A 24508-nucleotide genomic window follows, 5' to 3' on the forward strand; every position below is an offset into this window, starting at 1 on the left:
GAAAATTGATCCTGTGCTACATGTTCGAGATATTTGATAAATAAAGGTATTCATAATATTAGTCTGAAATCAACATTTCAATTTCTACTCAAGGTTAGCATGGGAAATATTTAATTAAACTGAACTAAGAAGGCCTTAGTGCTTTGCTGAACAAGTTTTCCTTAAGTTGCAAGCTCCTCTTTACACTTCCAGATCCAAAGTACAGATTCTTAAAGATGAGTTTCTCACCCAAAGTTCTTTAGATGTTTTTTCACAATGGAATGAGGTGAAAGATCCATAACCTGAAAATGCCTCCAAAAATGGGGTCAATTTGATCAAAAATAGGTTGAGTGTGGTTTCACTCAGATCTATTCTTGCAAGAGACCTGGAGGCACAAAATGCCATTCTTCAGGCAGATAGCTTTCAGGGTCTGGTGAAAACCTTGGTTTCCTTTATTCCTTTACTTTTTTCAAATTTCCTCAGTGCTCAATAAAGAAGCAGTCAGTATTACTATGTGGTTTTCTTTTGCCTGGTCTAAAGTCACAGGTGTGAAAAAGAAAACACAACTCATTAAATACCTGAGTTTGAAATAAGGGGAAGGGCATGAAAACTTTGGGTACATTTGTATAACAAAGCGAGTCTGGCCAGTTTTCCAAATGAGTGAAGGGCCATAAAATTCAGATATATATACACAATTAAAAACAGAAAGAAATTAATGCCAATCACAAGAATGTAATTACACTGTGGTTAACTTCACATTTCATACAATGGCATCTAAACCATGAAACAGGAACATCTTTCATTCTTCTTCACTGACCTTTTAGGTAAAATCCTAGGGACTTCGGGGTGACTGCCCACAGATACAGGTCAAGAGGCCATCAGGATTTCATCCCTCTACTGCCCAAAGTCTCTTAGAGCACAGCTGAACTGCCTCACTGACCCTGGCTCTTGGCCTAGAACTGTCACTACTATTCTATTTTACTGTCTAGGGGCTGGGTTCTTGGTCTACAGTTGTGGCAAGATGTCCTGAGACTGACCGGTCATGGCTGCAATTATTCTGAGGCCAAATGAGCAGTCTCAGTGGCTTTGACACACTCAGTTGACAATTAAATAAAAAATTATCCCATTTTCTACTAGGAGTCCACACACATTAATAATTGAAATTGCATAGCCTTACTTCTTTTCCAGAAGCAGAGTCTCTGCTCTTTCCTCCCAGTTGCTCCTTTATGAGCTGCCACACAGCACTGAGAGTGGCATCTACACTGGTTTCACCAGTTCTGCCACCTACAAGGATACGAAGGGCTGTCGGGTGAACTGTGGGTGGCCATGTATGGATCCCACCTTCTGCATGTAGCCTATGGACACTATCCCAAAGACCCTGTACCTGCACATATTTATTTGTCAGCTTCACCTCATGTGCAGTGATCTCTGATAACACAAGTATATTCTAGTAGACCATACTTCCTCCTCAGAATGCCTTTGCACTATACTTTACACTTGGAAAACCCACTCCTCTTCTTCAGTTTTAATTAGTGTCAACAAGAACTTCCCATTCATCTGTAGATACCACCTACCAATAAGAATAATTCAAATGTTCACTGATCATAAATGTATACACATATAAACAAAAAGCTTATTATCAGTTAGGAAGATAGTAAATTTTTACATTTGCAGTATCAAACAAGGAAAACAGAAGGTATTATTTCTATGAAACAGTGGGCAGAAAAGACTGGAAAAAGTGGAATATAAAATTGCATTTAAACCAAGAAAAGAGAAGGCAATTCAGGCCTTTTTTCCAGAAGTCATGGAAGTCACATTGGAGCACATTTAGGTAGAGGCTGGAGTCTGAAGGTAACCCAAACAGAGTTTCAGTGTAACCAATAGGCTATGTGGAGTCACTTAGGATTTTGTAACAGAGTGAAATATAGAGTTTTGAAAGCAACAGAGTCCAGGGTGAATAGGAAGAGGATCTTTCAAAGGAAAGATCTTAAGCTACTGCATAAGTGATCATGAGGAGAGCAGAATAAGGACTTGAGATTCATCAGCTGTAGTATGATTGTAGAAGGACGATGACAACAAATTGCTGAAAATGAGGGAACCTAAACAAAATTAAGAAACTTTCAATTTGTATATTCTGAGGAAAATGATTATAGCCAACCACTGAACAAATGGGTATGTTTTTACACTAAATGTCCTCTGGACATTATAAGACAGTTCATACCATATCTAGAATAGCAACATTTTGAAAACTGCACAAATGTCCACCAGAGACTAAATTCAAAAGGAGATCATGAAGTCACTAAAAATTGCAGTCACCCCTTGGGCTGAAGTGTGGTTTGCTGACCTGGTGGGGGGCGGCGGCTGCGGTAGGCCTATTCCAAACCGCTGCCCCTGTAATAGGGTGGTTGGTCGGGCCCACCGCCACCCCTGAAGGAAGCTCGGCATGGGCGCAGAGTGCCCTCGGGTCTCCCCTTCTCGGCAGCCATGCCTCCGTGGCCGCCCCTCCTCCCAGATAGCACCACACGATGCCTTCTTCTTTCTCCCTGTGCAGGTGCAGGGCGGAAAATTCCAGTCTGCCCCTTCTCCCCCTCCCCCCCCACAGCAGCAACAGCCAGGCGTGGGCAGGAAACTCCAGTCTGCCCTCTACCCCAGCAACAGCAGCCACCAATCACTAAACCCTGCCACTTCCCCCAGTAACAGCAACAGCCAATCCCTAATCACCACCCCTCCCCCGTCCAGTACCGCCCACTGACCTTTCTCCGGCAACCAATTAGAACAGGGCGTGGCTTCGACCAATCAGCCTTCCCCAGCCCCTATAAAACTGTTGCCTCTCCCTCAATAAAGTGGACTTGGGTGTTTACCTTGTCTCCGCGGTAGTTCTTCTGCCGTGCGCCCTCCAGTCCTGAGAGCCCCCGACAAGGGCCTGGCCTCCCTTGTCCCCAGTTTGTCACCTGCTTCTCTGGGCGACCCCCTCGTCGCCGGCTTTGCCGGGCGACCCCGTCAGCCGAACCGCGCAACCCCTGTGAGACTGACCCCTCTTCTGCTGCCGGACCGACCCCTCGTCCCAAGTGGGACCGACCCCTCATCCCAAGAGGGACCGACCCCTCGTCCAAGGCTGGACAGACCCCTCATCCGCAGCCAGACCCCACCTCGACCAACCAAGCCAGCCACCGCAAAAAATGATGAAAATATTCATAGGATATAGAGTGGGGGGGGGGAACTAGGATATAAAATAATATGAAGTATGAAATATAATATGTGTAAAATACATTTATTAAAATGCTTATCTACTCTTAATAACTCCTCCAAATGCATCCACAAAAAAGTTCCTATCACCTGTTAATATAATTTCCATTGACTTACTTGGAATTTCTTTTTCCTATCATCATGTTTGGATATTTAGAAACTTGTAATATGTGTGCATGGTACGAAATGTTTAAAGTATAAGGGGCATATTGCAAAATATCTTTCTTCCTCCCTTCCTGGAACCCCAGCCACCAAATCCTCCTCCCCATGTTTTCATGTATCCTTTCAGTTACACACATGGGGTGTATTTTCTGTTTGCGCAAATGAAAATATACTCTATACAATACTCTTTTCCCTTCCCATACTCCCTGAACAATATACCTTAGAGATCTTCATGTATTACATATAAAACTCCTTCATTTTTAAAAACTGCTGTGGCCATCTCATTAGGCTCTCACTGGCTGCCACAGTAAACAATGCCTGAAGCAAGTGGGCTCCTGAGGGCTCTACAGACATCTAGACACCACAGGCAGGGCAGGCAATCTCAGCAATTTGGCACCTGTCAGTATGATTTACCTTGGAATATTTGCTTCCCAATGTAACAGAGTTAAGCTCAATAATAATTTCCCTACACATGACTCTTGCCCTTTTTAGATGAACCTATGTTTAGCACTATACTCATTAAGTATATGTCCCAGAGACTTCAATTTTTGTTCTCTTCATATGCCGCTTGAACCCTGAATCTCAGCAGAGTTGCAAAACCTACTCTCCAGTACTTTGGATTTGCCCAGAACAACTAACAAAAGAATATGATGGAGAACATCCATTCCCAATAAACACAATGGCAAGCAAGCCTGCTTCATCCCATCTGCACCATGTATCTAAGCCCCTTCTTAATCAGAAACAGAGTGTCCATCACCATCCCAATATCCTCAAGATTGAGAATGAACAAAGATAAGGGGGAGAAGCAATTTTGGACTAATGTAGAAATCATTTTTCCAGCAATGGAAGAACTTGTAACATTGTCATAAAGGCAGTGGCAACCAGAGATTCTAAGGCAAAGGATAGGGTGGAATTGGTGCAACACGGGCATTTCTGGGACAATGGAATTGTCCTGCATCGCATAGCAATGACAGATACAGATCATTTTATTTTCTGTCAAAACCTATAAAATTCTGCAGTGAAAAGTATCAACTATAATGTAAATTATACACTATGGCTAGTACAATGCCTCAATATGTGTTCATCAATTGTGACAAATATACTATAATAATGCAAGATGTTAATTGGGAAAAGTAAGGGAGGGATGGGGATGGATTTATGGAAATTGCCCCACATTTTTTCTCTCTTTATTTTTCTTTTTAATTTTACATTAAAAAATATGAGATGTCCATATAATGCCCACCCCACACACACACCACTCTTCCCATATCAATAACCTCTTCCATCATTGTGGGACATTCATTACATTTGGTGAATACATTTTGGAACACTGATGCACCACATGGATAGTGGTTTACATTGTAGTCTACACATACAATGTCCAGCATCTGTCCTTGCAGTACCATCCAAGACAACTCGCGCCGCCGGCACGGATGTTGGTTTAGCTTTCTCTGCCGCCGCCGCCGCTGTGGCTGCTGGAAGCCGTCTTTGCACTGCCTTCATGAGCCACGAGCTGTCGACACACCTCACCAGCCTTGTGCCAGGGACTGCTGGCCGGGGCTGCTAGTCAGCGAAGGGGGACCGTGCTGCAAACTCATGCAAGCCACTGGCCAGGAGAAGTAGACAGCTTTATGGGCAATAGTGGGGGAGCCAGGGCGCGCCGGCTTATGAGCGATCTGCGAGCAAGTCCAGGGAAGGGGTAGTAGATGGGAGTTATATAGGGTGAATGCAGAAACATTATCTGATTGGTTGGGACAGCAATATGTCTATATATGGTAACTATAGATTTACTAAACCAAACGGTGGAAGGAGATGAAATGGCAGTGCAGCGCATGTGCACTGTCCTCACCCCGTGACTCAGCACTTTGAAGACCATCCCTGAGTTTACTCAAGGGCGTGTGGGGCCTAGAGTTTACTCATAGTCCTGTGTCTTGTAGCACGAGTCTCATGGCTTGGACGGCTGAATGGTTGGGCCTTCCCTCAAACTCCAAGTCCTGAAAATGCCCCCACATCATATCTCTTCTTCCCTCTCCCTACCCTCAGCAGCTACCATGGACACTTTCCACACATCAATGCTACAATTTCTTCCATTACTAACCACAATAATTCCATAGTAGAAAAACATTAAGTGCACTCTAATCCATACTCTATTCCTCTATCCCGTGGACCCTGGGATGTTTATGTCCACTCCACCTCTATCTTGAGAGGGAGCTTAGATTCCACATGGATGATGGATGTAATTCTCCTGCTTGCACTTGTAGGCATTCATGGCTCCCTGGTGTGGTGGTTGACGTTCTTTACCTCCCTGTTGGCTGGCCAGGGTAAGAAAAGAAGCTCTGAATAGCCAAAGACATACTGAAAAAGAAAAATGAAATTGGAGGAATCACACTTCCTGACTTCCCCTACATTTTTGATGTAGCATTTATGTAATTTAAAGCTTCTTTCAAAATAAAATTTAAAAATAAAGATTGTGGCCCCTAAATGTTTGTGATTGTTTATATTACAAACATGGCTCAAGATGAATATCCTTGAATATATGACCCTTTGCCATCTATGAGACTATGTGCAGAAAATATTCATAGAATTGAATGGAACTAAGACAAAGATTATGTATACTCTTAATTTCAGTAGTTTTGAATCAACATCACAAAAATGCCCTGCAAACAGTGTAGTAATAATTTACATAAGCAATATAATAGAATACATATTTCCCCATTCTCACTAAAATAAAATAAAAAAATTCAGCCCTGTGCAGCTATTGTGGAAACCAGTTCTTCAAAACGTGACCTGGAAATTACATTCCAGGTATATTCCAAAAGAACTGGAAACTGGGACTCAGATACCTGTACACCAACGTTTAGAGCAGCATTATTCACAATAGTTAAAAGACAGGGGTAAAACCCATGTGTTCTCCAATGGAAAATGGATAAGCAAAATGTGGTATATATATAACAGAATATTATTACTCAGCCCTAAAAAGGAATGAAGTTCTAACACTTGCTACAATGTGGATGAATAGTGAAGACATCATGTGGAGTGGAATAAGTGAGACAGAAAAGGACAAATACTGTATGATTCTACTAAAGTGAAGTATCTAGATTAAGCAAATTCAGAGACAGAAAGTAGATCAGAGGTTGCCAGGATCTATGGGTAAGAAGAATGGGGAGTTAATGCTTAATGGGTAGTTTCTGTTTTGGGAAAGGGAAAAGCTTTGTAATGGATGGTGGTGATGGTAGCACATTGTACATGTAACTAATGCCACTGCATTGTACACTTTAAACTGGCAACTTTTGTTACATCTACGTTACCACAATAAAAGTAAACCACTCATTTATAGTAAATTAAGGATTACCCTAATTCAGTTTGGCCTCATTTTAACCAGTCACATCTATTTTCAAATAGATCCCACATTCAGAGACTAGGAGTTGTATATGAACCTGCCTTGTTAGGGTCATAATTCAGCCCATAATTTCTGTCATAAACAATCTTCAGAGTTCAAAGTTGGAACTCTAATAAGAGCTCTTTAGAAAACTTCATCTTCATTGTTTCAAGTTTTCTAGTCCAACTGCCCATAAAAAGATAAAAATGTTTCAGAATTCTTCAGACCTGAAATAATAAAGAAAATATATTACAGCAACACACAGACTACGCTCAGAGAGTCTCAACTAGGGAGGCAGTGAAAGACGATCAAGTATGTCACTTCCACAATAGAGCAGGCTAAGACCTCAACACAGAAGCAGCCTTCTGCTCCTGATCTACTTTAACACCTTCTCTAGTATCTTCTGAACTAATGCCCCTTAACCCAACTTTTATGTGAACATGTACCAAATCAAGAAATATTCTAAGATAAACAAGATAAAGAGGTTCATTCCACTGTAAGCAAGGGTTCAGCAAGATCTTTTTGTAAAGGATCATATTAGTAAATATTTTCAGTCCCATGGGCCACACTGTCTGTTGCAACTATTCAATTCTCTGTTTCATCATGAAAGAAACCAGACAACAAGCAGGCATGGCCATATTCCAAAAATCTCATGTACAAACAAGGGCAGTGGGCCAAATGCCGATCACTCAATCTTTATTAATTGACAAAACTATAATGTATTATTTTTCCAGAGCAGAAAAGATGCTTACTTAGAAAAATGAAAGAAATTGACCATTCCATAGAAATTAAAACCTGGGGATTCTGGAAGAAGGGATGTGTCTAAAGTTTTAGTTCCAAGAATTTTGACCCAGGTTTAGAGATGTACAAAATACACTGATAATTACCAAGTATTTATTACATGCTGTGACAATTTGAGATTATTTATGAACCCCAAAAAGAGAACGGTTATATTTGTAAACTTACCTGTTCCTTGGGTGTGATACCTTTGATAAGATTACTACTTAAGATTTCTTTCAGGGCTTTCTTTGATTGGACCACTGTCAGTATGGTGTGACTTGGATTGAGTTCCCCCCTTGCTGGGTTTGATATAAAAGAAAACACACTTGGAAGACACACAAGAGAGAACTTTGTCATTTTGATCTTGCCATGTGACAGAAAGAAGTCTCAAAGTTAAAACTGGTTTTATAGACCAGCGATATTGACCAGACTTTGAATAAAGTTCCAATTGAGAGCTTTATTAGCCACATGGCAACTGCCTCATCCTACACAGAGGAGAGAGCAGCCCCAGGTTGCAGGGGAAGTTTGCTTATATAGGCCTTTAGGTTCGGGGGGGGGGCAATAGCTCAGCAAGCAAGCACATACAGAAGGAGATGTTTGCAGTTAATTAAGTGCTGGGGATTCTATCAGGTGAGACAAGCAGTTGGGGAGTTTTTGTTATTTAAAAGGGTCTGGGTCAGGTTGGTCTTTTGGCAGGGGCTGACAAGACTTTCTACAGGAGGAGGATTTGAGATAAGGTTTTACAGTTGAGCAAGCTTGCTACAGAAGCAAGATATATGTGGTTAGGGGGCTGTGGAATTTTCCTCTTGGGTGGGGGTTGTCACAGGCTCCTACTTCTCCACACTGGGGGTAGACCATTTGCCTCATGGCTTACAGTTGACCATGGGAAGAGAGCCTGCTATTGGAAGCCCAGAGGGGAAGGCTGAACCCTCACAGAGATTGCCCACCATTTTGCCTCAACACCGTGGCAGCGAAGTTTGGTGAGGAAGCACCTCTCATGATACCTTGTGTTGGAGTTTCCACAGCCTTAGGACTATAAGCTTTTACCCCAATAAATGCTCTTTATGAAAGCCAACAGATTTCTGGTACTTTGCATCCACACTCTTTTGGCAAACTAATACACAAGGTAACATGTAATATTTTTCTCTGAACCTGTTTCTTATCTGTAAAATGGGGATGTGAAAAACAGGTTCAAGGAGGTTAGATTTTTTTTAGTTACAAATCCAGAGTGTGGGGAAGCTTAGCAGTTAAACGCAGGCTGGGCTCTCTTCAAAGTTCACAGCACATAGATCTTGCACTCCCTTGGGTTTCTCTTTACTGTTCTGAAAGTGTTTGTTTATTTTTCTTCTATTGCCTGGACACAATGTAAAACACCAAATACAGATGATACAATAACTCTTTGTTTAGCTGTGATGCAGGTTTCCCAACCCCCAAAGTTATACTTCACAGAGCAAATCTAAGACGTTAGTCTTTTCATCCACTAATATATCCCATGCAACAAAATATTTTACCTTAAATATTAATACAATTTTCTGTTTGAGATCCCTTAAATTAAACCACAGGACTATTCTATAAAAGAACAGTGTGACTGAAATTACACTTAGTCTTGAATTCTATTTTTAGTTATCTCAATTGACTCATAACAGATATTCATAATTTATCTGTGCACACAAGGAGAATTGATGGTACCAACTTGTTATCAATAGTTTAGGAGACTAGCAGTTTTAATATGTTTACAAGGCAAAAAAATTCAAGGACAGAATATTCTATAGTAATATCGATAGAAAGTTTAAATGAGGAAATTTAGGCAGAAATTTAACCTCTTGTAAGAATTTGGTGGGAATTCCCTTAGGGAAAATGAAACAAGAGTCTAAATTCTTTCTAGCTCATCTACTCTCTGTGCAGGAATAGCAGCAAACAGTTACATCTTATTTACTATCTGACACTCTGTACAGGTGTTAATCATTGCAACCCTAGAGAGGACTGTTGCCAACCCCATTGTACTGATGAAGAGAGGCTGGCCCTGGGGGTTAAGTAACTGGCTAGTGAATGAGGGTGGAGGCGCCTTAGGCTGCAAACCCAGGCAAACTGTATTGGGGTTAATGACTGTGCCTTGCAGGTGGCCCCAGCAAGCTGGGAGAAAGACAGATCCTCCACCTTTGCTCACTGTCATGGCTAAGGCAAATCAATTGACAATTCATCTGAGTTTGGGTTTAAATTCATTTCTTTTAAAGTTTAATCACAGAAAAGAGCTCCTGTTCCTGCAAGATAAGCTTTTGGAAGGCGCTGTGCTGTGCCCCTTTCTAAGGAACTACACGTCCTTATTTCAGGGCCAGATTCCAATTTGTCTGCTTTTCTCAAAGTGAAGATCCCCGTGCCTTCAGGGGGCCCCTGGGCACATGGAGAGGCAGAGTATGACCCCCAAGGGCCAGGCCTGGCCCAGGAGTTTGAGGGCCTTTGCCCCCCTGGCCTTGCACCACCACTCCCGCCTCCTGGGATGCCTGGCATGGGGCCGGGGTCAGGGGTGCCCCCACCCAGCCCACCTGACTCCAGGTGAGGTCCCACCTGTGCGGGGCCTGGAAGGGAAGCCTCATGATCACCCCGGGGTCTCCTCGCCTTACCCCATCCCCACTCTGACCCTGCAGGAGTCTGGCCTTCCTGCCCCAGCCTGCCCCTTGCCTGTGGAGGAGAGGGGTGGTGGGGCAGGGGAAGGAGGGACTGGGCAGGGCTAGGGGCAGCACCCTCTTCTTCCAGGGCCCCCTCTCCACACCCCTGCAGTTTGTCCTGGGTTTTTGGAACTGGCTCTATTTCACCACACACGCCCCTGTTGGAGTCCAGTAATTGGTTTCACTTTCTTTCAGTTCCTCCTCTCTATTTTATGCTCTTGTTCCCATGTGCCCCTTTCCAGCCATTGCTCATGCTTGGGCTTTCCCCACCTGTCCCCTGTCCCCGGCCTCCCAAACCTCTTTGGGGAGAAGACCTTACTTTGGGCCCTCAAGGTCCCTAGGACCTTCTTGAATGACATGTTAATTTCTCTTATTCCCTGGCAGGTATTCAGTCAAAAACCCACTTGCAAAGCACATAGGATATGCCACATAATCTGACAAGTGTTCATTTGTAGAATTACGTTAGGAGTTCCTGTGTCCACGGCACCATCAGTCTGCAAAGTCTTTTACAGAGAGGACCTCATTCTCTGCAGAATCCTGAGGGGCTTCAGCTTAAAACTCCAGTGTTCCTCACTTACTGGGTTCCCTTTGTCACCCTAGGAGGGGCACTAGCATTGCTTTTGTACAGTCCTGTATTTTGTAAAACTGGCAAATCTAAAATAAAATTTTAAGCACACAGGTTAAGGCTGCTGTATCTTTCCAGTTTGATTTTTCTTCCTATGCTTGGAGAGGACTTGGGATTTTGCTTTGGTATTAATAAATTCTCTGTGGTGCTTAATGCATCCAAGAGCTCTGGCTAGAGATTTGTGGGGCCAGGGAGGTCCAGGAGTGGTGGTGGCTTGCAGGTCTTCTGAGGAAATGGCTCTAGAACCGAGTTTGAAAGATTTCTCAAGGAAATAAAGAGAAGTTCATTCCAGGCCTCCCAGCCCAAGGGAACAAAGTGGCCTTAACAAAGGGAGTGATGGAGGCAGAATGGGGTGAAGCCACCAGATCAATCCTGTGTGGCTGGAGCCCAGGGGTGAGGCTGACAGCACATGGCTCCTAATGCTTGTGTGGCCTGGGGAGACCCTCATGGCTTAGGTAGGCTGTCCTGGAGAAGCCCTCATTTCTGATACTGTAAGATCCCTTTGGGTTTTTTGATGCTGATGTAAAATCTAGCTGCTAGGGCAGCTGAGCCTAGAGAAAAACAAGCCCTGGGAGAGAGACAAGATGTCCCAGCCTATGGCTGAGATTGGAAGAAGCTGGGACCATGGAGCTTTGGGAGGAGGAAGACTGAGCCCTTGTGGACATCGTCCACCATCTTGAAATGACACATGGCAATAGATTCAGGCTGAGAACTTATGGCACCGTGAGTTGGACACTTCAGGGCCTGGTCACTGTAAGCTTCTACCCCAACTAAATATGCTTTATAAAAACCAACCAATTTCTGGTATTTTGCATCACAACTCATTTGGCTGGTTAATATAGAGGGTGGAAAAATCTTAACTATTACAGGACCACAGTATATAAACTGATAACAAGTATATCTGTGGTATTACAGTGGACTTACCCTGGCCAGCTGACAGGGAGGTGAAGAGGGTCAACCACCACACCAGGGAGCTAAGAGTGCCTACAGCTGCAAACAGGAGAATCGCATCCATCATCCATGTGGAATCTAAGCCCCCTCTTGATATAGAGGGGAACTGGACATAACCATTCTAGGGTCCACAGGATGGAGGAATAGAGTATAGATTACACTGGACTTACTGGTGTTCTGCTGGGAAACTATTGTGATTAGTAAGAGAAGAAATTTTAGTAGTGAACTGGAGTGAGTGGCCACAGTGGCTGCTGATGGAAGGAAGATGGAAGAAGAGATATGGTGTGGGGGCATTTTCAGGATTTGGAGTTGTCCTAGGTGGTGCTGCAGGGATCGATGCTGGATGTTGTGTTTCCTGCCATGGCCCACTGGTGGACTGGGGGAGAGTGTGGACTACAACATAGACCACTGTCCATATCATGCAGAGGTGCTCCAGAAGGTATTCGCCAGGTGCAGTGGATATTCCACAATGATGGAAGAAGTTGTTGATGTGGGAGGGTGGGGTGGATGTGGTGGGAGGTATATGGGACTGCATTTTTTAAAATGTATCATTTAAAAGAAAATAAACAAGAAAAATAAGTTTAATGAGGGAGAGGTTAATTAGGAAGAGAAATGTCTAAAAGGGCCCCTTATGGGAACAATAATGAAAAAGTTTGAAAAATGCTATACTAGAATAGTGCTGTCCAATAGAAATACAATGGGAGTCACATATATAATTTAAAATTTTCTAGGAGATGAATTAAAGTGAAAAGAACAGGTGAAAATGCAAAGAATATATTTTCTTTGATCCAAAATATCAAAAATATCCTTGCGTTTTCGGGACTTGGAGTTGTCCTGGGTGGTGCTTCACAGACAACTACGGGACATTGTAGATCCCCCCAGGGCCCACTGGATGGGACGTGGGAGAGTGTGGGCTATGATGTGGACCATTGACTATGGGGTGCAGCGATGCCCAGAGATGTACTTACCAGGTGCAATGGATGTGTCATGATGATGGGAGAGAGTGTTGCTGTGGGGGGAGTAGGGGGTGGGGGTGGTGGGGTTGAATGGGACTTCATATTTTTTGAATGTAATATTTTTTAAAAAATGAATAAAAAATTAAAAAAAAAAAAGAAATTTTACCTTCCATTTTTCCACTCTATTTGAATCAAGTGAGTATGCTACACTTACAGCACATCTCAATTAAAACTGGTCACATTTCAATTGGTCAACAGCCATAAGTAGCTAGTGGCTACTCTACTGGACAGCACAGTTCTTGACCTTCCTTGGAGTCGTCCAGTCATCCACTGAGTTTGGATTCTGAAGAGCAGCTAGAGAACAAGGACAGCCTTGGTTGGTTTATGGCCAGGCTTGGAAGTGCCAAACCTCACTTCCATCCATATTCCTTTGCCCAGAAACCAGTCATGTGGCCCTATCCTAATTGCACAGTGTTGGGTGTTGGAACTGGGAAATATAGTCTACCTCTGTGCCCAGCAAGAAATAGGACTGTTTAGAATCAAGGCAATCTCTGCTGCAGCCCACCCCATGCTCTCCAAATATCCATAATAGAGCCCAGATTCAAGGGGAAGGGATATAGACCATACCTTTCAAAGGGAAGAAAGTCAAAGAATTTCAGGACTATGTATAAATGAGCCACAAGAAATTTAGGGACCCTTGTTTAAAATAGCCTTCAGATATCTATTTTATTAGAGAAATTGGTCAGTTTTTCACAGACTGGAATGCCATTTCCCCACCTTTCTGCTGTTGAAAGACTGCCCATTCCTTAAAGATTTTAAATTGATTTTCCTTCTATATCCTCTCAGTTACAATTAATCCTGGCCTCTTCTACTCTTCTGTAGCCTAGCTTACCTAGCCTTGCTTCCTCTATTTCCACCATTGCACTGTAAACCACTGGAGGGTAAAATTTAGAGTTAATCAATTTTCAGTCTTCATAGGGCCTGACATATTGCACCGTACATAGCAAGTACCCAATAAATGAATGACAAATAAAGGATTGATAATTGGGCAGCTGGAAAGGGCAGAAAGAAGAGAAAGAGGGATCAGAGCAGGCAAGAGTCCCATTTTCTGTTTGAGACCTCAGGCTATATGGTTGGATATTGCCTCCTCTTAAATAATAACCAGGTGAATTTATGATAACCAAACATCTAGAAAGAGGAAGTATTGTTAGAAAATGCATCACTTTTCCCTCTGTTGGGTCATAAGTATTTCTGTGGCTTCAAAGGTTCTAGCTCAGGGCAATAATGAATGATTTTTTATGTAATACAGCAAACAGATAACTTGACATATATTCCTTATGTGGGAGTCTTTCCTAAGAGAGGCATTTATAATAATAATAATATCTCCAACCTCTTGTTATTTAAAAAGTCAAATAGTAGTTAGGCCCAGGCACTGTCTCACTCACATTTGATTATAAATTCTCTCCTAGCTTTATATTCCTAAACAGTTTGCAAGGCACAATTTACTAAGCACAGCCCAAAAATGTGGCAGCAGTTCCAAAACTGAGATCTGAGTTTGATTCATTAATAAATGTTGCCACTCCATCAGTCTCAGAAGACAAGCAGTGATCAAAGCTTGCAACATGTAATAAACCTAAAATGATTAATAAATGTGGCATTGGTGTGGGAAGGGTGGCCATGGTGGCTGCTGGGTGCAGGGAATGGGAGGAAGAGATGAGATGGGGAGGCATTTATAATAATAATAATAATAATAATACCTCCAACCTCTTGTTATTTAAAAAGTCAAATAGTAGGTAGGCCCAGGTACTGTCTCACTCACATTTGATTATAAATTCTCTCCTAGCTTTATATTCCTAAACAGTTTGCAAGGCACAATTTACTAAGCACAGCCCAAAAATGTGGCAGCAGTTCCAAAACTGAGATCTGAGTTTGATTCATTAATAAATGTTGCCACTCCATCAGTCTCAGAAGACAAGCATTGCAGGGCACTCCTTGCATGTATCAGTGCTGCACATGGGCCAGCTCTACGCAGGCCAAGGAGGCCCGGGGTTTGAACCATGGACCTCCTATGTGGTAGACAGATGCCCTAACCACTGGGCCCAAGTCCGCCACCAGGATGTTATTTCTAAAGCTCACCTTCCTTTCCTTAAAACTTTGTAATAATTGCTCATGATCTTCAGAATAAAGTGGCAGAACATTAGGGAGAAGGTAAGAAATTGTTACTCAGTACTGAATGTGTGCCAAGCACTTTTCCATTTGCTTAATCAGTACCACCATCCACCCAGTTGCTGAAGCCAAAATTCAACTTCTTTTTCCATCCTGACATTCCTCTGCAAGTTCTGATAACTCTCATTCCAAAACATGTTAAACATCTATCAGCGTTTTTTAAAATCTCCCCACAACCACACCCACCCTAGCTCCAGTAGCTTCCTAGAGCAGTGCATGCTGGGGTGGGCCCCCTGACTCCCCCTTCAGGATGGAACCACTCATTCCTCCAGTTGCTGGGAAAGTTTGCTGCTGTTGTATCTTAGCTGAGAAACTCCATGGCTGAAAAGACCTGCCTTACCCAAGGTTATGTCCCCTCCCTGCGGTCAGCCCTCATGCAATGATTGCTTAATGTGGAGACACAAAGGACTGGTCTCTTTGCCCAAATTTGGGATAATTCTGAAGGGCCATCCCAGCTTCAAGAACCCCAGGTTTCAATGGAGTCCCTTGAAGCAACTGCGTCATGATTGAATTTCTCTGTCTGCCCAACCTTATTTTTCTCACTGCCCCATGGGTGTGTTGCCTAGAGGACATGCCAGTGAACTTCCTGTGGGCAAATATCCCTCTCAGAATCTCCTTCCCAAGGGGCTTGACCTATTACACCTATCTAGTGTCTATTCTACCCCCTCTGTTGTGGGGCAACCATACAATTTGGATGGGATCAACCACACTCTTGGCTCTGGGATGGAATCTTACTAGCTAACAGCTGTCAGCAGAACTCTTTCTCCCTTGCAGCAGTTATTGGCTCAGGATGTTGAGGAATAAAAAGCATAACCTTGCAAAATATCTAACAAGTCAGTCCTGCCCCCACTTCTGTGGATCAACCTGTGAGGGCATCACCTTGCAGGAGAGTATCAAATACATAACTTCTGCCCCTGTTTCTGTAGATCAGCCTGTGGAAACATGGTCTAGTAGAAAGATATCAAACGCGTGACTTCACCCCTCACTTCTGTAAATCAACCTGCAAAATTGCAGCTACATTCTGCCTCTGCAACCCCACTGCTTACAAAATTTCAGCTAGTATTGCATTAGCCAATCAACAAAAGTTGTGTTGATCCCACCAGAAATCCTATAAAAACCTATGAGAACTGAAAAATTGGGCTCAGAATTTGGAGATTGACTCTCCTCTGGGCCCACACATAAGAAAATTATCCATCCACCTTTCTGGCATGCTGGTTGTGAGTTTTTATGGTTCAGATCTTCTGGCTTTGCTGTAACATTTGATTCCCTGACCTGGAAACCCAACAGCGTTGACCGTTTGAGCCTGCAGTTTGGGGCTGGTGGGCATGGCCTGTGGAGAGATCTCCACACAAACAAGGCAGCAACAACTGTCCTCTTAATGGGGCCTGCTTCAGGGAAAGGATCCCTGTGGGCCGCCTCCTCCACCCTGGTCTGACTCAGTGGAGAGGTAGATTGAACATCAGGAATCATCAGAAATGTAAAGCCCCTGGGTTCTGAGTCCCAGTCTGGCCCATCTCTAGACGGAAGTGGAGATTGATCACCTTCCAACATCTTGAGATTTGAAAGTTCAGATAGGACAGTCCCTTGGGTGGGACTGCATAACCTCTGAGTGATTGAGTGAATGAATGGGGACTGCAGAGGCTTGCCTCACTGATCCAGTTTGTGGCTCCACGGCATGCGCTACGGAGTGTGAGTGGTCCCCAACCTGCATTCCGCGGCCATGTCATATGGTGTAACAGCTAATCCGGACTCTACAGAGACACCCTAGCTAAGATGAGCCTCAGGTCTCATGAGAGACGTGGACAGGCAGGCATCTGAGTGGCCTCATGAAGGACCCCCCTCCTTTGTTTGTCCTGTGACACCAGTTCAGGGATGGGATCATCACAGTCCAAACACACAGTCTTAGAGGATATGATTAAAAAAAAAAAATTCAAGAAAGGTTTCCCCAGGGATTATGGTATCCCTATGTCCCCTGGAACTCTCTGGACCTTGTGTGAGTTGGAGTGACCCACCTTTGGTATAGACTGGCCCTCAGAAGGAGCCCTAGATGTAACCAAGGTTCATGCAGTTTGGCAGGCAGACACTGAAGCCCCTGGCCACCCTGATCAGTTTCCCTACATCAATTCCTGGTTAAAAATTGCCCAAACCCTGCCCCCTTAGTTTCAATTCTGTGTTGAAAGGAAGGGTCAGAGCAGGGTCTTAGTAGCTCAGGTGGCCCATCCTCAAAAGCCTATTATTCTACAAGGACCTCAGGAAGAAGACACTTTACCCTGCCATATGTTTCAGTCATTCCAGGGCATCTCCCTGTCCTAGAGCCTCCACAGGCAGATCTCCCAGAGACTCCTCCACCTTCAGTCTTCCTGGGCCAATAGGCCTCCCGGAAGGGGGGATCCTGAGACCCCTTTGGCAAGAGAACTTCAGTCTGCACAGCCTATACTTCAGATGCCCCTGCATGTGACACAGAGCTTAGCCCAGATCAGTGCAGATGTGACTGTCCAACCCGGGAGACCAATCCTGTTTTATCAGCCTTTCACAACTACAGCTCTTTTAAACTGGAAGCACCACACCCCTTCATATTCAGAAAAGCCTCAGGCTCTTATTGACCTCATGGAGTTCATTTTCCAAACCCACCACCCCCCTTGGGATGATTGCCACCAACTCTTCCCAACTCTGGTCAATATGGAGGAGACACAGACACAGGATCCACGGGGACTAGAAAGTGGTTGGAGAACAGGCCCCACAGGTGTCTTGGAGCCACAGGAATGGGCCCGAGAGATGGCACTGGAAGCCCAACAGGCCTGGGACTTTCACACAGATAGGGGGGCTGCCCTTCAGTGAGATCAAGAAGCCTCCACAGAGGGGTATGGGAAGGAGCGAGGCAGCCACAAACATGTCCAAGATGGCCTCTGTCACTCAAAAGCCTGAAGAACCTCCAGAAAGTTTTTATAAGCTACTTCACAAACCCTTCAAGACTTACACTCCCTTTGACCCAGAAGCCCCAGAAAGCCAGAGAATGGTCAACACAGCTTGTGTCATCCTGGCGGCAATGGACACCAAAAAAAAAAAAAAAAAAAAAAATTACAAAACTGCTGAGGGGAAAACAAAAAGCAAATGAAACAGGAGGTCTCCTTGTTAGTTGCAGCCTCTAAAAATCCAGACCCAACAAATCGAAAAAGGCCACCAAAAATGGGGGGGGAACACTTCACCCCAAAACTCCCCACTGCTGCCCGTACCACCTGGGGCCACTGGGTTTGTGTGTCCAGATTTAAAGGACTCAATCAACTTTGACTCAGGTGCCACAAAACTTAAAACACACAAACAAAACTCCCCCACCTCTTTTCCTATATCCTGACACTTTCCTGCTGATGGAAAGAGGAACTCCTGGGTGCAACTGTGCAAAAGTGACAAGAAGGGGTGTACCAGCCTCCCCAACCTCCAGGACAGGCCATTTCCTTGCCCAGATCAAACCCTATTCACAAAGGGCAGTGGTTTTGTCAGAAATGAGGAGAGGCTTACTAAGGTACAGTCGCCACAGCTAAGTAAGTAGTGAGGGCGGCTCCCCTGCCTGGGGGGTGGTCTGTACAGCAAGCAAACCCTGGGCACTGATTCAATCCCTACAACTGGCCACTGGGCAAACGGTGAACATTTGCACTAACTCTGAATATGCATTCACTGCTGTACATGTCCATGGAGCAATTTACAAGGAGAAGGGACTTCTAACTGCAGGAAAAAAAAAAAAAAAAAAAGGAAAATCCTTCAATTGATGAAGGTGGCCTGGAGGCCAGGCAATGCTGCTGTCATGCGCTGTCAGCTGTCAGGAGCTGTCAGATGCAGTTGCTGGGGAAAATGCACTGGCTGAGCAACCAGGGCGGCCCTCAAGCTGCAGCCCCATCACTGGTGCCTCACCTGTCCCTTTAAAACAATGCATTGAAGACTGAAATGTAACAGGGAAGCAGGAGTGGACAAGGAAGGGCAGGGACACTGTTAGAGCAAAGCCGGGAGTTCTGAACCATAGAAACTCACAACCGGCACTCCAGAAAGGTGGATGGACAGATGTATATTATGCGCAGGCCCAGAGAAGAGTTAAACTCCAAATTCTGAGGCCCATTTTTTAGTTTTCTTAGGTTTATATAGGATTTAGGTGGGATCAGCATAACTTCTGTTCATTGGCTAACGTGTTGCCAGGTGAAATTTGCAAGCAGGGGTTATAGAGGCAGAATGCAGCTGCAAGTTTCCGGGCTGATTTACAGAAGCAGGCGGTGAGGTCACTCTTTTGATATCTTTCTCCTGGGCCATGTTTTCACAGGCTGATTTACAGAAACAGGGGTAGGAATTATTTGATATTTTCCTGCAAGGCCATGCCCTCACAGATAGATCCACAGAATTGGGGGCAGGAGTGGCTTGTTAGATGTTTTGCAAAGTTATGCTTTTTATTCCTCAACAACACCAGACCCCCAGGAATGGCTGGCTACACCCAGATGGCCAGGTCTTCATCCCAGAGTGGGCCGCCTACATCCTTGTTCAACAATACCACCAGCTCACCCACTTAATATATAAAAACTGCTTTAAAGGCCCTGCTCAGAAAATATTTCTACATTGCCAGGATGACCTAGCTCTGCACCACTGTTGGCAGCTGGTGCCAAACCTGCACTGAGAGCAACCCCTCCCAGGTTCCCCAGCCCTGGCCAGCATCCAACACATCAAAACTGCCCCTTTTCAAAGCTTAACAACGGAATTTGCAGAAGTGAAACCAGGTCGAAGGTATAGATGCTCCTTAGTAATAATGTGTAACTCTGCGGGCTGGGTCAAGACCCTTCCCATCCACACTGAAAAGCAAAAAGTAACTAAAGCTTTGTTCTGAGAAATAGTTTTCCAGCACAGGATACTTTTATCCATAAGCAGCAACAATGGCCCAACTCTTGTGTCAGCTGTAGTCAAAGAGCTGGCAAAATGTTAGGAATTAAGTAAAAACTCCATACAGCATGTAGGTCCCAAAAGCTCAGGGAAAGTAAAACTCCTAAATTAAACCCTCAAAACCACCCTACCCAAGGTCTGTAAAAATAAGTAGATAAATAAAAAACTGGCCTCCCATGAGTAAATCTACTCCCATTAGCCCTCCTTAAAGTCAGACTACACCCCTGGACCCTCAGGCTTTTCACCTTTTAAAGTTCTGTTTAAATAACCACCCCCAATTACTCAAACATTTTAAAAAATCTCAGGTGCCTAGGAAAAACTGGCCAGGATTCTATCCACAAGTAGTTAAAAAAAAACCTTGCCCAAATATACAAAACTGTCCCATGTTGGGATCCCTTCCCATTAGGAAAACTAATTTGAGTTTAAAAAAAAAACAAAACACAGAATTAATAATAACAAAAAGTAATTTTATAACAAGGAAGTTTTTTGGCAGCCATCCTCCCCTTCCAACTTGTTTCTGAAAGACTGTTTCTAGTATTACATGACAATAGGTAGTTAAAATAAAAAAATTTATTTGCATATTACCTAACTGAATCATTATTTTGACAAGTTTATTTAACATTGATGGCAATTGTATGTTGTAAGAGGTTTGCTTGGAGACAGTTTCCTAAATCATTTTGATAACTTATGTATTTACAGTGTATAGAATGTGTTTGTATTATTAGAGAAACAGAAAATAATTTCATCCTAAGATAAAGTGATTCATTATTAAGAAAGAATAAAATGTGGAACAAAACCTGAATGAATACAGAAAGTGCAGAAAGTTTGTAAAAAAGGAATTTTTATGGTTAAAGTTAGGTAAGATTTAATGGGTCTATCTAAAAATTTTTAAAAGCTTTAGTATCAAATAGTTACTAATGCAAAGTTAAAATTTTGTTCTTTCTCTGTTAGTGTGACAAAATTTCTCAAGTCATTAGTCTGTTTTAGTAAAAGTTAATGGAGTTTTTCTCCTGAATAATCAATATACAAAAAGGGTCTGTTTTATCAAAATAGCTTCTTGTACTTTACCCTTATCATTTCCTTGGTTTTCTAAGAAGAAAAAAGTCTCATCTCTTTTTAAGGAACATAATGTTCAAACCTGCTTTCTCAAAAAGAGGTCCTGAAAAATATCTTTTTATTTCAAACTATTGCAGAAGATTTGTTTTTTTTTCCTTTAATGTATTATAAGTTGAATGGAAAGTGTTGAAAAGTGTTATAAAATTAAAAAGATTGTTTGGCCCTCTGTTAATTAAGTTTGTATAAGTAGGGGGCTCATATGAATACTTAAACAGTATATAAAATTTCCAGAAATCTACCAGTGTGTCAGCATAGTGTTAGACAGAGGTACAATATTGTTTACCATGGTTACAATTATTTAATAATATGTGTCACAAAACCTGAAAAAGAGCCCCTCCAACCTACCTGGACAAGACCACATACTGTTGTCCTTGTAACCCCCTCTGCTTTCAGAGTTTCAAGTATTGGCCCTTGGATTCATCATACTAGAGTTAAAAAGCCACACTCCAAGAAGAAACAAAACAATGGGACAACTCACCCTGTACCTGACTGTGCCTTGAAAATCAGAATTGCCTGGAGCCACTGAGAATTGCCATCACCTGACTAGATGGGTTCCTATTTCCTTTGGTTCCTACTCCTCTTAGGACTGTTCAGCTTGCTGTTTGGGACTGGACTGGCAGCTACAGCTCCCAGAGACTGAAGTGTAGCTGAAGGGACACTAATCTTAAGAGTGTACTTGACTCTTATTGAATGCTTTACTACCTGAAGTTGTTTTTCCATGTAGCATAAGTGATGCCCTATAAAAAGTGATTAGGGGCATCAGAGGGGGGATTGTTGAGGAATAAAAAGCATAACCTTGCAAAATATCTAACAAGTCACTCCTGCCCCCGCTTCTGTGGATTGGCCTGTGGGGGTATGACCTTGCAGGAGAGTATCAAATGACTGACTTCACGCCCCACTTCTGTAAATCAGCCTGCAAACTTGCAGCTGCATTCTGCCTCTATAACCCCACATGCTTACAAAATTTCAGCTAGCAACACAAGAGCCAATGAACAAAAGTTATGCTGATCCCACCTGAAATCCTATACAAACCTATGAAAACTGAAAAATGGGGCTCAGAATTTGGAGATTGACTCTCCTCTGGGCCCACGCATAATAAAACTGTTCATCCACCTTTCTGGGGTGCCGGTTGTGAGTTTCTATGGTTCAGAACTCCTGGCTTTGCTGTAACAAGGAGAGTCTTGTTGAAGCCGGCTAGTAAGGTAGGGAATCAATAGATGGATCTGGAACCTGGCAGAGAGTCCACGTGGACATCAAAAACCTCCAAAATGGCTGCAGAAGACCCTCCCTAAGATTCTGCCACTCAGAAGGTGACTTCCTCAGAAGCCAGGAGAAGCCCTGGATATTCCCCAAGGACTTTATCTTTGGGCCCTCCTGGGTGATTGATGGGAGAAATAAGCAATCAAAACAGAAAACAGCTGGAACTCCTCCCCTGCCGTTAGCAAAGGGGTGGAATAAGGAACAATTCAAAAGGCAGGCCCCAAGCCCAAGCTCTCCCTCATGTGCTCTCTTGTCTGTGGACCCCTGTCCTGCCCTCTGCACACTGTTCTCACCATTTTTCCTCTGCCATGTGGTCACACAAGTAAAACTTGGGCATTTATAACCTATAATGGGGAATTGTAGTCTGTAAATCAGCCCTCTTTAACACTTTTCAGCCCCTTCCTCTCTACTTGGACCTCTGACCTGTTATTTTCTCCCATTTTTCATACTTTCCTAACTGAGTAAATTAATGTCCTAACTCACACAATGTGTTCCTTAAATTCATTTCTGCAGTATAGTCAAGAACCTAGACAAAATCTGGTAACATTGTTACCACTACCCACAGCTAAGACAATTGTCAATGACATTCCCATGCCACAGTGATTGTTTTATGGGTAAGAATGTGACCTAATTTGGACCAAGTAGAGTGTTCAATGTCTTGGGGAAGAGAGCAGTTTCTCTCAGGGAAGCCTATAGCCCTGGTTGTTCCTAGAAGCTGCCCTGCAACATAACAGAAATCCAAGTGAGGATGAAGCTGATGCAAGGTAGAGGGCAAGGGCTAAGAACATTTTAGAGAAATGTTGAGAGGGGCTGGGGTGGTCCTTGGCTGGGTTCATTTGCTTGATGTGGAAGAAGAGAAAGACACATGAAATTAAGCTAGGAAGGAAAGGAGGGTTTATTAAGCCTCATCCATCTGCAGAAATTGTAGTATGTTATCCCATTGGGGTGCTGATGAGTAGTTGAGGCAGAGCTTGACAAAGGTCCCTTTGTTAATAAACATTAAGGGGCTGGACATGATGGGGTGGGTACCACACCAGTGAGAGTTACAAAGTTACAACCATTATCAGAGATCAAGGTTCTGGGAGAGGAAATTACAGAATAGAGGTCAGGCAGAAGGTTTTCCATGTGGCTATTAAACAGGAGGGTGGAGGGTTACTAGCACAATGGCAAGTACACACAAAGGTGAGCCTTGCTCTGAAATAACCATAAACAATGGTAAATTCATTCTTGAATTACCATCACAATAGTAAGTATGTACAAGGGAGAGGAGAAGTCTAGAGAACCATACACAGGAGTGGGATCTGTTTAGAATGACCATTGTAATAGCAGGATTAGGCTAAATCTGGCCTGTTTCAGCAATTTCAGATATTGATCTTTTGCAATTATATATAATATAAATATAAACTTTGTATCACAATTATTTCTTAATTCTTAACTCTCAGTTACAGTTTTTAAAAAATATTTTTGAGATATATTCATATATCATATTATTATCCAAACTGTATAATCAATGGCTTTCATTATAATTACAATGTTTTACATTGATCACCACAAAAAATTTAGAACAATTTCATTGCTCCAAAAAGAAAAACTCCACAACCCATAGTAGTCACCTCTTGATCCCTCTCTTTCCCCAGCCCTACATAACCACTAATGTAATTTCCTCTTTATAAATTGGTTTATATTTACATTTTATATAAGTGGAATCATACAGTACATGGTCCTTTTGATTCAGGTTAGTATGGAGAAAGGGGGAGGCAGCTGAGGCCCTGCTGACCACATGGCCATGAGACCCCACCCAGAAACCTCCTGAGGGATACCTCAGACCCTGGCCATGAGAACCCCATTTGGAGTGAGAATCACATTTGGGGTCATGGGAGAGAACTGGATATCCTCAAAAGTACTCACCATTGGCCCCCTGGGAACTGACTGTGGGGGCAACCAATCAGAACAGGAAACACCTGGGGCACCCCCAACATTAAGAAGGGGGAGGAGGAAATGCTTTAAAAAGCCTGACCTGGGGCCACAGGTGCGCATCTCACTCTGCAGCACACCCGTGGTCCATGCCTCAGACTATGCACTTTCCCTCAAGCGCTGAAACAATGCCCTAGCACTAACTTCTTCCTTCCTGCGATTCCTTTACTTAGAGTCAACATGGTTTAGTTTCACCCTGAACACTTCAAGTCACAGGTGAATTTGCTAGGCAGTGGAGTGAGAATTAGACTTGATCTCAAACAGATTTGATTGA

The 24508-nt window shown here is 43.3% G+C and overlaps 1 protein-coding gene across 2 annotated transcripts in view; it reads right to left on the reverse strand.

Moving 5' to 3' along the window:
* Nucleotides 1-4562: 4562 nt before the first annotated feature.
* Nucleotides 4563-24508, reverse strand: part of LOC131275586 (ral guanine nucleotide dissociation stimulator-like) — a 145267-nt gene continuing 125321 nt past the window's right edge. For both annotated transcript variants that reach the window (XM_071211299.1, XM_071211298.1), the window contains one exon: nt 4563-6993. The gene's annotated coding sequence lies outside the window, so the exon portion shown is untranslated. The remainder of the gene's footprint in view (nt 6994-24508) is intronic.

The sequence above is a fragment of the Dasypus novemcinctus genome, chromosome 23 (assembly GCF_030445035.2).
Source record: "Dasypus novemcinctus isolate mDasNov1 chromosome 23, mDasNov1.1.hap2, whole genome shotgun sequence".
In the NCBI taxonomy this organism is placed as follows: domain Eukaryota; kingdom Metazoa; phylum Chordata; class Mammalia; order Cingulata; family Dasypodidae; genus Dasypus; species Dasypus novemcinctus.